Genomic DNA, 12,141 nt, shown 5'->3' on the forward strand with positions numbered 1-12,141 from the left:
TGTCTCCATGACCCCAACACCTCCCACCATGCTCCAGCTCCAATATTGGGAATCACTTTTCAACATGAGATTTGGAGGGACAAACATCCAAACTATATCAAGGTCTATAATCCATCTAAAATTAATTTTTGTGTATGTAGTAAGAAAGGGGTTTATTATTTTTTTCATGTGAATATCCAATTTTTTTGAGCGATTTTTTTTTTTTTTTAGAAAGACTTTCCTGTTCTCCATTAGATTGCTTTGGTCAAATATCAGTCAGCAAACCTCACTCTCCCAAGTTGAAACAACTTATGGACAAGAAGTTATTGAAATTAAAGGGTGGCAGACATGTCAAAGGAATATTGCAGGGATTTGATCACTTTACGAATCTTGTGATAGATGAATGTGTGGAGATGGCAACTAGTGGTCAACAGAACAAAATTGGAAAGGTAGTAATATGGAAATAGTATCATCATGTTAGAAGCCTTGTGATGAGTATAAACAATGGCTGTTCAGCAGGGAAATCCATGTCCCCTCTCCAAGGGGCCTGTTTTATTTTTATGTAAAAACTGGGTCATGTATGTTTTTATATTAAGCTTTTTTGTTAAATATAGTTTTGTAATAGTAAAACAAATCAGTTAGTCGTATATATTCCCTGCCTCTTTCTTCTGTTCCAGTGATCTATATGTCTGTCTTTTTTTTTTTTTTGAGATGGAGTCTCGCTTTTGTCACCCAGGGTGGAGTGCAGTGGCACAATCTCAGCTCACTGCAACCTCCGTCTCCCAGGTTCAAGCAATTCTCCTGCCTCAGCCTCCTGAGCAGCTGGGATTACAGGCGCCCACCATCACGCCCAGCTACTTTTTGTACTTTTAGTAGAGACGGGGTTTCGCCATGGCTTGTCTTGAACTTCTGACCTCAGGTGATCTGCCCATCTCGGCCTCCCGAAGTGCTGGGATTACAGGCGTGAGCCACAGTGCCCGGCCTCTATATGTCTGTCTTTGTGTCAATACCTTGGTGTTTTGATTACTGTAGCTTTAAGGAGTAAGCCTTGAAATCAGGCAGTGCAATTCTACCAACTCTGCCTATCTTTCAAAACCGTTTTGGCTATTCTGAATCCTTTGCATTTTCATATAAATTTTAGAATCTGCGTGTGTATTTCTTCACAAAAAGCCCTGATAGTATTTTAATAGGAGTTTCATTGAGTATATAGATTAAGCTAGAGAAAAATCAACATTCATTACTGGACATTCCAATCTATGAACATAATACATATCTGCATTTATTTAGATGTTTTTTTAATTTTAGTAACATTTTGTACTTTTCATTGTAGAAGTCTTATAGATCTTTTTTGTAAGATATTTTCTAAAATATTTTGTGATTTTGGTGCCTTTATACTTAGTATCACTTTAAATTTAATTTTATAATTGTTCATTGCCAGTGTATACAAATACATTTAATTTTTAATATTGCTTGTGTACCTTGTGATCTTGCTAAATTCTAGTAGAAATCTAATTCTACTAGATTTTTATAAAGATTCCATAGGATTTTTTTTACATACTCACTGACGTCATCTGTAAATAGTGACAAATTTGCAACTTCTTTTCCAATTTAGATGCCATTTGTTTCTTCTTGCCTAAATGGGCTGGCAAGAGCTTCTAGTTCACTGTCGAACCCAAGTGGTGAGAGCAAACATCCTTTCCCTGTTCCCAGGGAAAGGATTTAATGTTTCACCATTAAGGATGATGCTAACTGTAGCTTGTTTTGTAATGCCTTTTATCAAATTGAGGAAGCTCCCATCTATTTCTAGTTAGGCGAATGTTAGCATTCTAAGGATCTGAATCCTTATATATTTTATTCCATCTTCAAACATCTTCATGTACATTTTTAACAAAAGCTAAAATGAAACAAAACAAACAAGCAACCAAAAACTGCTGCCAAAGCACTGAAGCTCCCCAAGTAATTCCAGAAGTCAGCTAAAGCTGAGAAATACTCTTAATGGTTCTGGTACTATTGAGTTCCTTGGGAAAGACATTTTTGAGTTGGCCATTTCAGAGCTGTTGCCCATCTGCACATGGTATTGTGTTTTTCAGAGTGGAATTCCTCGATATTTGTTGCAGAAAACAAAAAGCCCTGGTAGTATTTTAAAAGGAGTTTCATTGAGTATATAGTCTCAATCCAGGAGTTTCATTGAGTATATAGTCTCAATCCAGGCTTCTTTTCAAAGACCAACTTGTTAAAAATGAGTGAAGGGTAGCTACAGGCAAAGCAGCCTTCAGAATGTCTTGTGAATTCTCTAAGTTTGTTTGGAGCTGAAGTAGGAATGAAGCATCATTCCACTTGCCTTTACTGGACAGATTGTGATGCTTAATATGGAACGCATGTGCCCGTGGAGTGACGAGAAAGCTGGTGTCAATGCCAGTGTTCTTCCACGTGATAATCTTTGTTGTCTGCATCATCCTTTGAGCTTGACCATCTGCTGAGGCAATTGCGAGGGCAATTCTGATAACCTGTTAGTTCACTGACTGCCGAATATCAAGTGAGAAAAACTGATTCTTTCATTAGCACACAGCATCAGAAACTATTTTATCTAGTGATCTGTCAATTGCAAGCAAGTATGATTGTGCCATAAAGATCTATTTTGTTGCTGATTACTCAGAGCCAGAGAAAATTATTTTATTTTTCACACCTTTGGATTGCACTCTTGTAGGAAGGTATGGATTACACTGCTATATCTCTGTTTGCTGTTTTTTAAATGTTTTTCCCCGTAAATCTCTCGAGTTTGGTTCTCTTGCCTCTCCCTTGTCACCTCTCTAGTTGAGGGGAGGGAGGACACTGGGTTCTGTCCTGAAATCCAGGCCACTAAGGGATGTATCCCTGAACTTAGACATTCTCTTCTGGATCCCTCCTTTCCAGTAAGGCACTGGCGTCTGATTCCATGTGAATAAGACTGAGGTTCTCCTTGCCATTCCTGTCAGAAAGGTCAAGTCCTATCTATCCAGTCACCCTTTTCTTACTTCCCATCGGGCTCAACCATTCAGACTAAACCTCTCACATAACTTCACTCTGTCCATAAGTCCAAAACATGTATATCCTTCTTATAGTCCAGAAAGAAGATTGTAATCAATATAAATTATACAGACATAATTATAGACACACATCTACAATTTCTTGACTCTAAGATAGACTCAAGGGCTTCCTTTGGGGTTGCATGTTTTGTAGATGACATTGTCCTTTAAGGATAAGTATTTGCTTTCTCAGCACTGATTTCTTAATGTGAAGCAGAAGAAAGTGTGGTTTGTGTTTTTAATGTTCTGGCACGAATTCAGAACTCAGTACCCGCTTGATATTCCAGAAGGCATCTCTGTGATGGTGAATTTAAAATCATGGAACAAATTTTTTCTAGTGAGCTATAAAATAATTCAGCCGTAGTTCACATTTATTGGACAAAAATATAGTAAAAACTGAGTAGCTTGTAAGCAGTAAATATGGGTGCTTAGGTTCTTATTTGACGGGTCACTGGTGGCCTCTCAACATGTTCCTGCAGTTTTAGGTTTGGAACCTTTTTGAAGGGAGTTGGCATAGCTGTTGGCACAACTGGGGTTGTCCCACTAGTGTGAGGCCCTCATTTGTTTATTACTTTGGTTGGTTTTCAGTTTTTTCTCCTTATAACTAGACATACACTTTCTAGCTTTCAAGTAAACTGTGTAACGTCTGAATCCAGGTAAAATTAGACTGACTTCTACGTATAAACTCCTAGTTTCTCAGATTATGTTTTAGAAAATTTGTTGACAACTTGCTTATTGAACTTGCATTATTACCAGTTTATTGGATCTGGATTCTTAATAGTATGAGTCACTTTTTTCCCAAGACACTTTTCTAAGCTGTCCCTCTGACTAGGTTGCTATTGTTCTCTACACCATTTCTAACAATATCAGCTATGGTGTTGATCATTGCAATAGACCATGTGAGGAAGTGTTCACTGTTGACTGACTCTCAATGACTGTAGTATTCCTAGCTCAGGCATGACCATCTCTGAGGACTACTGCAATGTTCCGCTACCCTGAAGCCTAGACCCCTTGAGTAAGATAATTTTATAGGCAAGATCACATGAATATTCACATCCAGTCAGGGACATTATAATATTGCTGAGTCCTCACCCTAATGGCAGCTTCACTTAAAGTAGCAGTTCCTGAGAAAATGTACACATTGTACACTTATTTATAGATAAAGCTTTAGATACCACACAGCCAGAGCCAGATTTGGTTCATCTCCTTGTATTCTGATGCATACATTTTCTGCAGTCTGCTGACTGTTGGCAACAGCCGCCTGCCGGTGTAACATGGACAAAATCAGTATGACAATTCTCTTTGTTATTGTGATGTATTAGTTATTGTGCAGTTTCACTGGCTGGGGATACTACTTCAGTCAGGAAGATTTTATTGGTAATTTCACGTCAGACTTTGCCCTGTGTCATCTAAGAAATGGAAAAAAAATGAAAGCTGAAAGAGATATACAGGTCTTTAACATAAGCAACACAGCTCTTGGTTCCATTTTTGAAGAAACATGCTCTCAGCAATGTCTGATATTATGGCTGTGATAGTCATAGATAGATGGTGTCATCAGTCATCACTGATGATGAAAGGCCTACTTATTAAAATATATGAGTGGGTTTTGTAAACTGCTCAGGGCCGCCATTTCTTTTGCACAAAGGAAAGTCGCCAGGGAAATCCTGGGACATATACTGATCAACATCAAACTCATCAGTGTGTCACAGCACTCACTGAAGTGCTCATTTTAAACCAAAGGATCTATGTGAGCACCAGCACGAAGGTCAGGAGTACTGAAAATGAGTTTATCCGCCCTTTCTGGCCCACATTTCTTTTCAGTACAGTCCCACCTTTGGCTCTGGAAAACAGATGGAAGATAAGCCTATGCTTCCATGTAGCCCTTCACCGGAGAGAAAACAATTCTAACCCTAACGTGTTCCAAAATATTGAATATCCATATACACAACACAGGAATTCAAAAGGAAGAAAAATTCCAAACATTGATCAAAATGGTCCTTGACATGCAAAATTTTAGTTTCTAATCTCATGGTATTTCTTTCATCCTATCCTGTAGTCAGTCATACATACCCAACATGTGAGATCTCAATAGATGGATGAACATTTTAGCGTTTAGGGTGATTTTTACTACTTATTTTCTGTATTTAAAATAATTGGTAACAATGTTTCCTCTTATGTTTTCCTTAGGGGTTACACTGCAGTCCTAGCTGATGAGATGGTGTCTGTATTTACCTTCTTAGAGGATTTCTGTCCTTTTCTACAAATAGAATCTTAACCACTGGCCTTTCATCATCCATTAATTCCTTTGAGCTCTTACTGAGCTCCTCCTCCTCATTCTCAAGTACTGTGCTAGGTGCTGCAGGTAACAGAATGAGCAAAACAAGGCCCTGCCCTTGAAGAACTCATAGTGTAATAGCGGAGTTAGCCTTGTGCACAACCTTGTTTTCTAACACTTAGGAGCCAACAACTGAGAGGTGACCAGAACACATTATTGTTTTTTTAAATAAGTGGAGGAAAATCATTTTCTTTTACAGTAATAGAGTTGAGGAAAGACTGTTCCATTTTAGGTCCACACTTGATTTTGAAGAGTCAGAAGAAGATAATGGGGAAAGTTTTTACAGTTCTGTATTTTTTAAATAATGGGATATATTTTCATCATGTATTTTTAAAATAATGGAATATATTTTCATCATGTATTTCTTAAATGATGAAATCACCTTTGCTTAGCCTTTGGTATTTCATGTTTTACTTATACATTTTATAAATAGCCATAAATGCAAAAGTGGAGAGGATAACTGAATACTATGGGCTATAAACCCAAACTTTTCATTTGTGAGAATTTGAAACATAATGTAAACATTTGAATCAATTTAAATTCTAACCACTTTCATAAATAATTCTTTATTTAAAATAAAAATATATATGTGTAGATTCTTAGATTTATATAGACAGAACAGAAGTTAAGATAGGGAAAGAGAAACCCAAAGATTATATGATACAATATTCCTTTTCAAGAAAAATAAAATAGAAAAATACTTGGCAATGGTAGCTAAGCAACATATTACAGAGCACACTGATATTGAGAAAAACAGACCTGTTCATTGTTGTATGAAAGACTTAAAAATTTTAGAATACTATTATTTAAGATAAGTGTGTTATATATTGATGATACATCACTGTTTTATTCATTTGGTACTTATTTTACCTAAAAGTCTAAGTTTATCCTTGAGGTTAATGAAAGGGAAAAAGATCCTATTAGAAAAAAAGATCATTTTAAAAGATGTTCAGAAATCAAAAATACTCCTGTTTCTCTAGAGCGGAACATACTGAAAGTGTAAATTTTCATATTTTTTTAGCTTAGATTGAATAAGAACCTTTGTCTTCACACAATGAACATTTATATGTTATCATTTTTCATTTTCACGCATTAGTTGTTTAAAATTAGTTCACTATGAGGCTATCAATTAAGAAAATATATAGTATAAACATTATCGTGGTTTTAGTTGTTTTTTTTTCCCTAGGAATCCTTTAAGCTAGTTTATTTTTAAGATGATAAATTCCATTACAGTGATTACTCTTCTAAAACAAATTTGGCCTATTTTGTTAAGTAGACTAATGTCTTCCAAACATTGATCATTGTAAAAACTACTAAAAGCTTTATTAATCATGTGTTAAATTTGTTAAGGAATTTTAAGAGCTTATGTACCCTACATATTCACTATTTCATGTGATACTTCAAAAAATGTGAAATTGGTTTGATAGGTAATGTTTTCTCCATTTTATGTGTGAAAAAAAATGAGCGGTTCAATGAGTTGCCTGAGACTACTCACTGAGAATGTCAATAATAGAACTGGACGAGTTGGTCACCCAACCTGTAGAGTAGAACCCTCTGTGCTTCTGAATACAGTAGCCACTCCCTTATCTGCAAGGATATATTCTAAGACCACCACTGGATGCCTGAAACCTTGGCTAGTAGTGAACTTTATGCATACTATGATTTTTCCTATACAAACACACCTAAGATAGTTTAATCCACAAATTAAGAATAGTATCTTGTGATGTGGGGTCATTATTAAGTACACTAAAGGTTACTCAAACACAAGTGCTGTGATACCATGACAGCAGACCTGATCATCTAGGTGGCTATTACATGACTAATGGGCAGGCAGCCTCAGCCAAAAAGAAAATATATTGGTTTATGTAACAAGGAAGATCAAGGAAAATTCTGGCTTTAGAAATGTCTGGATTGTGCAGCTTGAATGTTACTATGACTTTTTTCTCTGGTTTTTGGCTTTGCTCTCTTCCTCCATGTTGGCACCATTTTAAGGTAAATTCTTCCCGTGTGTTGGCGAAAATGACTATGAACAATTCTAGACTTCATTGTACTTTCAGGTAGTGAGTCTTAAGACAGTGTCCCTCAAGTGTTTAAACAAAAACCTGAGGAGGATTCTGACTGGCCTGACCTAGGTCATATGCCCATCCATACGTCCCAGATCTGTGGCAAGGCAGCATCCACATAACATCATCTCTATGATAGTGATGATGTAGGGTTATGCCACTGACATCTCTACCAGTAGGGAGAGCCTGTTGGGATAATAAAAATAAGAAATTTATGTTATGCCTTCTATAAAAATTTTTGCAAATATTTGAAGTGTTGGGCAATACATAGATTGGCATAATTTTAGAAAAGTAAAATTCTATGAAATTTTGGAATTTTTTAATACAGAGAGTGCATACTGATTGCCTAATAAGGCTAATCTAACTTGCCGACCTGTTCAATCTGTCCTATTGATCTGTAGTGTTTTCTGTTTGCTTGTTTTCTTTTGTTTTTGTTTTTTGATGGAGTTTTGCTCTTTTTGCCCAGGCTGGAGTGCAATGGCACCATCTCAGTTCACTTCAACCTCCGCCTCCCGGGTTCAAGTGACTCTCGAACTTCTGACCTCAGGTGATCTGCCTGCCTTGGCCTTTCAAAGTGCTGGGATTACAGGTGTGAGCCACTGCACCTGACCTATCACTTTTTTTAATTGAACTACTTTTTATCTTCTCTTTTTAAAAAAATCAATTCTGACAGTACTGAAACTACATTCCTGCATGGAAACTATCAGCCATCTCTTTTATGTGGAGCAGCAGCAGCTATTCCCTTCGATGGTTCATTTGCTCTCTCTTTAGCCACAAGCACCATCACTCCCTATTGTCTCTAATGCTGAGGCTGATTTCACTTGCCCCTTGCACTTCTTTCTCCTAGAATAGAGAATGGTTTCTGTATACTCATATATCTACTGGATGTGGAAAAAAGAAGCTTGATTCAGGCACAGTGGAAAAGGGCATCTTTCTTGGATGAAGTAAAGAATATTCCTCCATGTGTAATATGCAAATAAAAGATGACTGTACTGAAAGAACCACAGTTTAAGAGGCCAGTGTGATTAAACCATAATAATATGTCTAGGATATGGAGAAAATGAGGGAATGAAGAACTTAGACTGAAAAAAGGACTGAAATTTCAGCAAGCAATTGTTTTTAACTATGAATGAAATATCTGATGCTAATATAAATTAGGTTATATGTTAAGTGAAAAAATTCCTCAGATATCAAAAGCACATAGCAAGTTTATGAAAGAGCATCATAGAATACACCAGAAATCGTGTGTCTTACACTGAGATAAGCATTTGTAAATTTCAGTCTTACTGGAAATACTGTTGACAAGTACATTGAAGTTATGTCTGAACACTTACAGACAAGTCATATGAAAACAATTAAATTGGTTGCAGCATTTCCATGGCAGATGATGAAAGCACAGATATAAATAATATCACCTAGTCAGCAATATGTAATTGGTGACATTGACCAGAATTTTTGTGTGTCAGAAAGTGAGAGGCCCTAACCTGAACTCAGCAAATGACTTATCTCTGTTGCTAGAAACATTTTGCAAAATGCAACATAAATTGGTCAAAACCGGTCGCTGTGACTCAACTCCTGCAATGAACAGTGTTAATGTGAAAACCTAAATTCAAGAAGCCTCCATTATCCAAGAGACATAGAATTTAGGTCTCCTAATTATGCCATTTTCCAGGATGTGCCTTGTGCCAAAGAATTTAAGAGGTAATATACTATGAATGTGTAGTAATTGACTATGTGAACAGAATAAAATCCCATGGCTGAAATCCAGATACTCCAGGACTTCTTTTTATGAATTACATGTATGGTTGCCCTGTTATAGTACATGAACTTCTGTGGCTGAATGCTGTGGGATGTTTCTGGGCACTTTTATATCATTCAAGAGATAATCCCTAAGCTATCCCTAACAATGAAAAGTGAATCAAAGTATTTGATTTTTTTGCAGATATTAGAACCTATGCACTTTGAATTCACAAACAGATAATGCCTTTTGATACGGTTTGGCTGTGTCCCCACCCAAATCTCATCTTGAATTGTAAGCCCCATAATCCCCATGTGTCATGCGAGGGACCCAGTGGGAGGCAATTGGATCATGAGGGCAGTTCCCCCTTACTGTTCTCATGATAGTGACTGAGTTCTCAGGAGATCTGATGGTTTTACAAGCATCTGCCTTTTCCACTGCTGGCACTCATTCTCTCTCCTGCTGCCCTGTGAAGAGGTGCCTTCTACCATGATCGTAAGTTTCCTGAGGCTTCCCCGCCATTTGGAACTGTGAGTCAATTAAACCTCTTTTCTTTATAAATTACCTAGTCTCGGGTGAGAGCAGACTAATACACCTTTAGAGAAACTAATTTGGCAAGAAATAACTTGGCCCACTAGCCTATACTACAATCATTTTCCTGAAATGAAAGTCATAGCCTGAACTACATTACCAAAACTGTAGAGATTAAAACAAAATTCCAAAAGGTTTCTCTGACTTTCAGCTTTACGAAAATACATTAACGTTGCTTAAGTTTACCTTTCTAGTTTGTTATTGATACTATGAACAAATGGGCTACAAACTGAACTTTTTAAACTGCAAAGCAATGAATAACTAAAAACTAAATACACTGATGTTGAAATGCCAGAATTGAACATATATCTCTAGATAATGATGATTGTACAAACAGAGTCTATACATGTTCTCTAGATAATGATGATTGTACAAACAGAGTCTATACATGTTCTCTAGATAATGATGATTGTACAAACAGAGTCTATACATGTTAAATAGCATCAATGTTAGTCTACTTTGTTTTTGCACATGAAACTAGGCCAATCAAATTATTCTTCCAAGCTGAATAATTTGTGGTTTAGGTTTCATGGCCTGACCTTGATGTCTAATGATAGATTACAATAATAAGGAGTAACAAATTGTGAAAGAAAACTTCAATAATGAAATACTTCTATTTTTTCAATATTGTTTTTACTTTAACATTTCCAATATCTCTGTCATATATGTTTGTTTGTGCTATGTTACATGCATGTATCATTATTCAAAAAACATACAGTATTTTAAAAAATTTCAATAGCTTTTGGGGTATAAGTGGTTTTGAGTTGCATGAATTATATAATGGTGCATTCGGAGATTTTAGTGTACCTGTCACCTGGATTGTGTATATTGTACCCAATATCTAGTACTTTTATCCCATATTCCCTTCCTACCCTCCCACTTCTGAGTCTCCAAGGGCCATTATACCACTCTGTATGTCTTCACATATTCATAGCTTAGCTGCCATTTATAAATGAGAATATACAGATCATAAAGTAATTTCGGTTGTTTTCTGGCACTTGACTAGACTGACATCTAATCTGCCCCACTCATTTACGTGACTGGCTGGCTTCTGTAGGCATTTGAATGAATGACCTCTGCCTTGACCTAAGCCTCTATATGGTGCTCTGTCATCCTGTGATGAAGGACTATATTAAAGAGAATAATCTATATGATTTTTATAAATAGAGAGTCCAAAGAGCAAGAATTTGTCAGAGTGTCTCCAGCACTGTCTAGAGGAAAAATGTACCCAGACCAAGGGCCTCAAGGATATTGTTACTGTGGAGAGAGATGCATTGTCTTTTCCTAGACTGATAGCAGTGACCATAAATATCATTCAACTAGCTGTCCTTGATCAGATGAGACACTCACCAAGCAACAGGAACATTAGTGATCTGGCCTTAGGAGAGACCATAATTACCGGGCACCAGAGTATCTTGTCTCTTCAGAAGCGAATTTTTTCCTTACACATTGTTACATTTTCTTTCTGCCTTATGTAGCAGCTTCTTATCAGTTTGGGTAACTAAATCAGTTGCTGGAGCCTTATCACTCTTGGGCATCCTAACAAAGTATCTTGACCTCTAAACAATGGACGAAATCTTGCTATTTGTTTATATTTATAACTCAGTGTTCTAAAGACAGTTAGACCATACCCACTACTGTTCAACTGAAATGATGTATGAGTATTTGGGAATAATAGTGAGAGGCTCCCTTACTACAATAATTTAGAAATAAAATTACTCTTACTTTTACTTTGGAAGTAAAAAAAAAATTTTTTATGTGAATAAAATAAGTTAACTTAAGCAATGGTGATTACATTTGGAGAAATTTGGGGACTCTTCAAAGTACTCATCAAAGTTGCTAGTAGGTAATTCAAGGAAAAGATAGTTTCTACTGATGAATTTTTTTTCTTTTATTTTAATCGAATCCAGCGGCATCCCATCTTAAAAAATTTACCCAGTAGGCTAGCTGAATATTTAATAGGCATCTACATGAGAGTAGATTAGGCCAAGCCTGGAGTGCTCATGCTTTCAACCTCGGCCTGCGGCTGCTAGGGCTTTGCTAGATAAGGCAAAGACAAAGTGGTTAATGGCCCTGATAGACTTTTTCACAATAAATTAATTAATGTGGGTTTACATTCTTCTCAGAGGTGAATAGGCATTCACTGACACGCACCCATTAATATAAGTTATGAGACAAAGTATTTTAATTATATACCATGCCACATAAGGCTTTATAACTTGTACCAAGTCCGTCAATATTGAAGTCAATAAAAGTTGAGTGACTGTGAAATAAGATTCTGAAAAATTAATCTTAAGGCTAAAACAGTGTGAAGAGTGAATAGAAATTATAGATGTATGTAAGTTTATTATATTCATCTAATAATTCAAA

The 12,141-nt window shown here is 36.4% G+C and overlaps 1 pseudogene; it reads left to right on the top strand.

Annotated features, from left to right (window-relative positions):
• The first annotated feature begins 290 nt into the window (after positions 1-290).
• On the top strand, positions 291-471 carry LOC100430656 (small nuclear ribonucleoprotein G pseudogene; annotated as a pseudogene).
• Positions 472-12,141: the final 11,670 nt, after the last annotated feature.

Source organism: Macaca mulatta, chromosome 9 (assembly GCF_049350105.2).
Source record: "Macaca mulatta isolate MMU2019108-1 chromosome 9, T2T-MMU8v2.0, whole genome shotgun sequence".
In the NCBI taxonomy this organism is placed as follows: Eukaryota; Metazoa; Chordata; class Mammalia; order Primates; family Cercopithecidae; genus Macaca; species Macaca mulatta.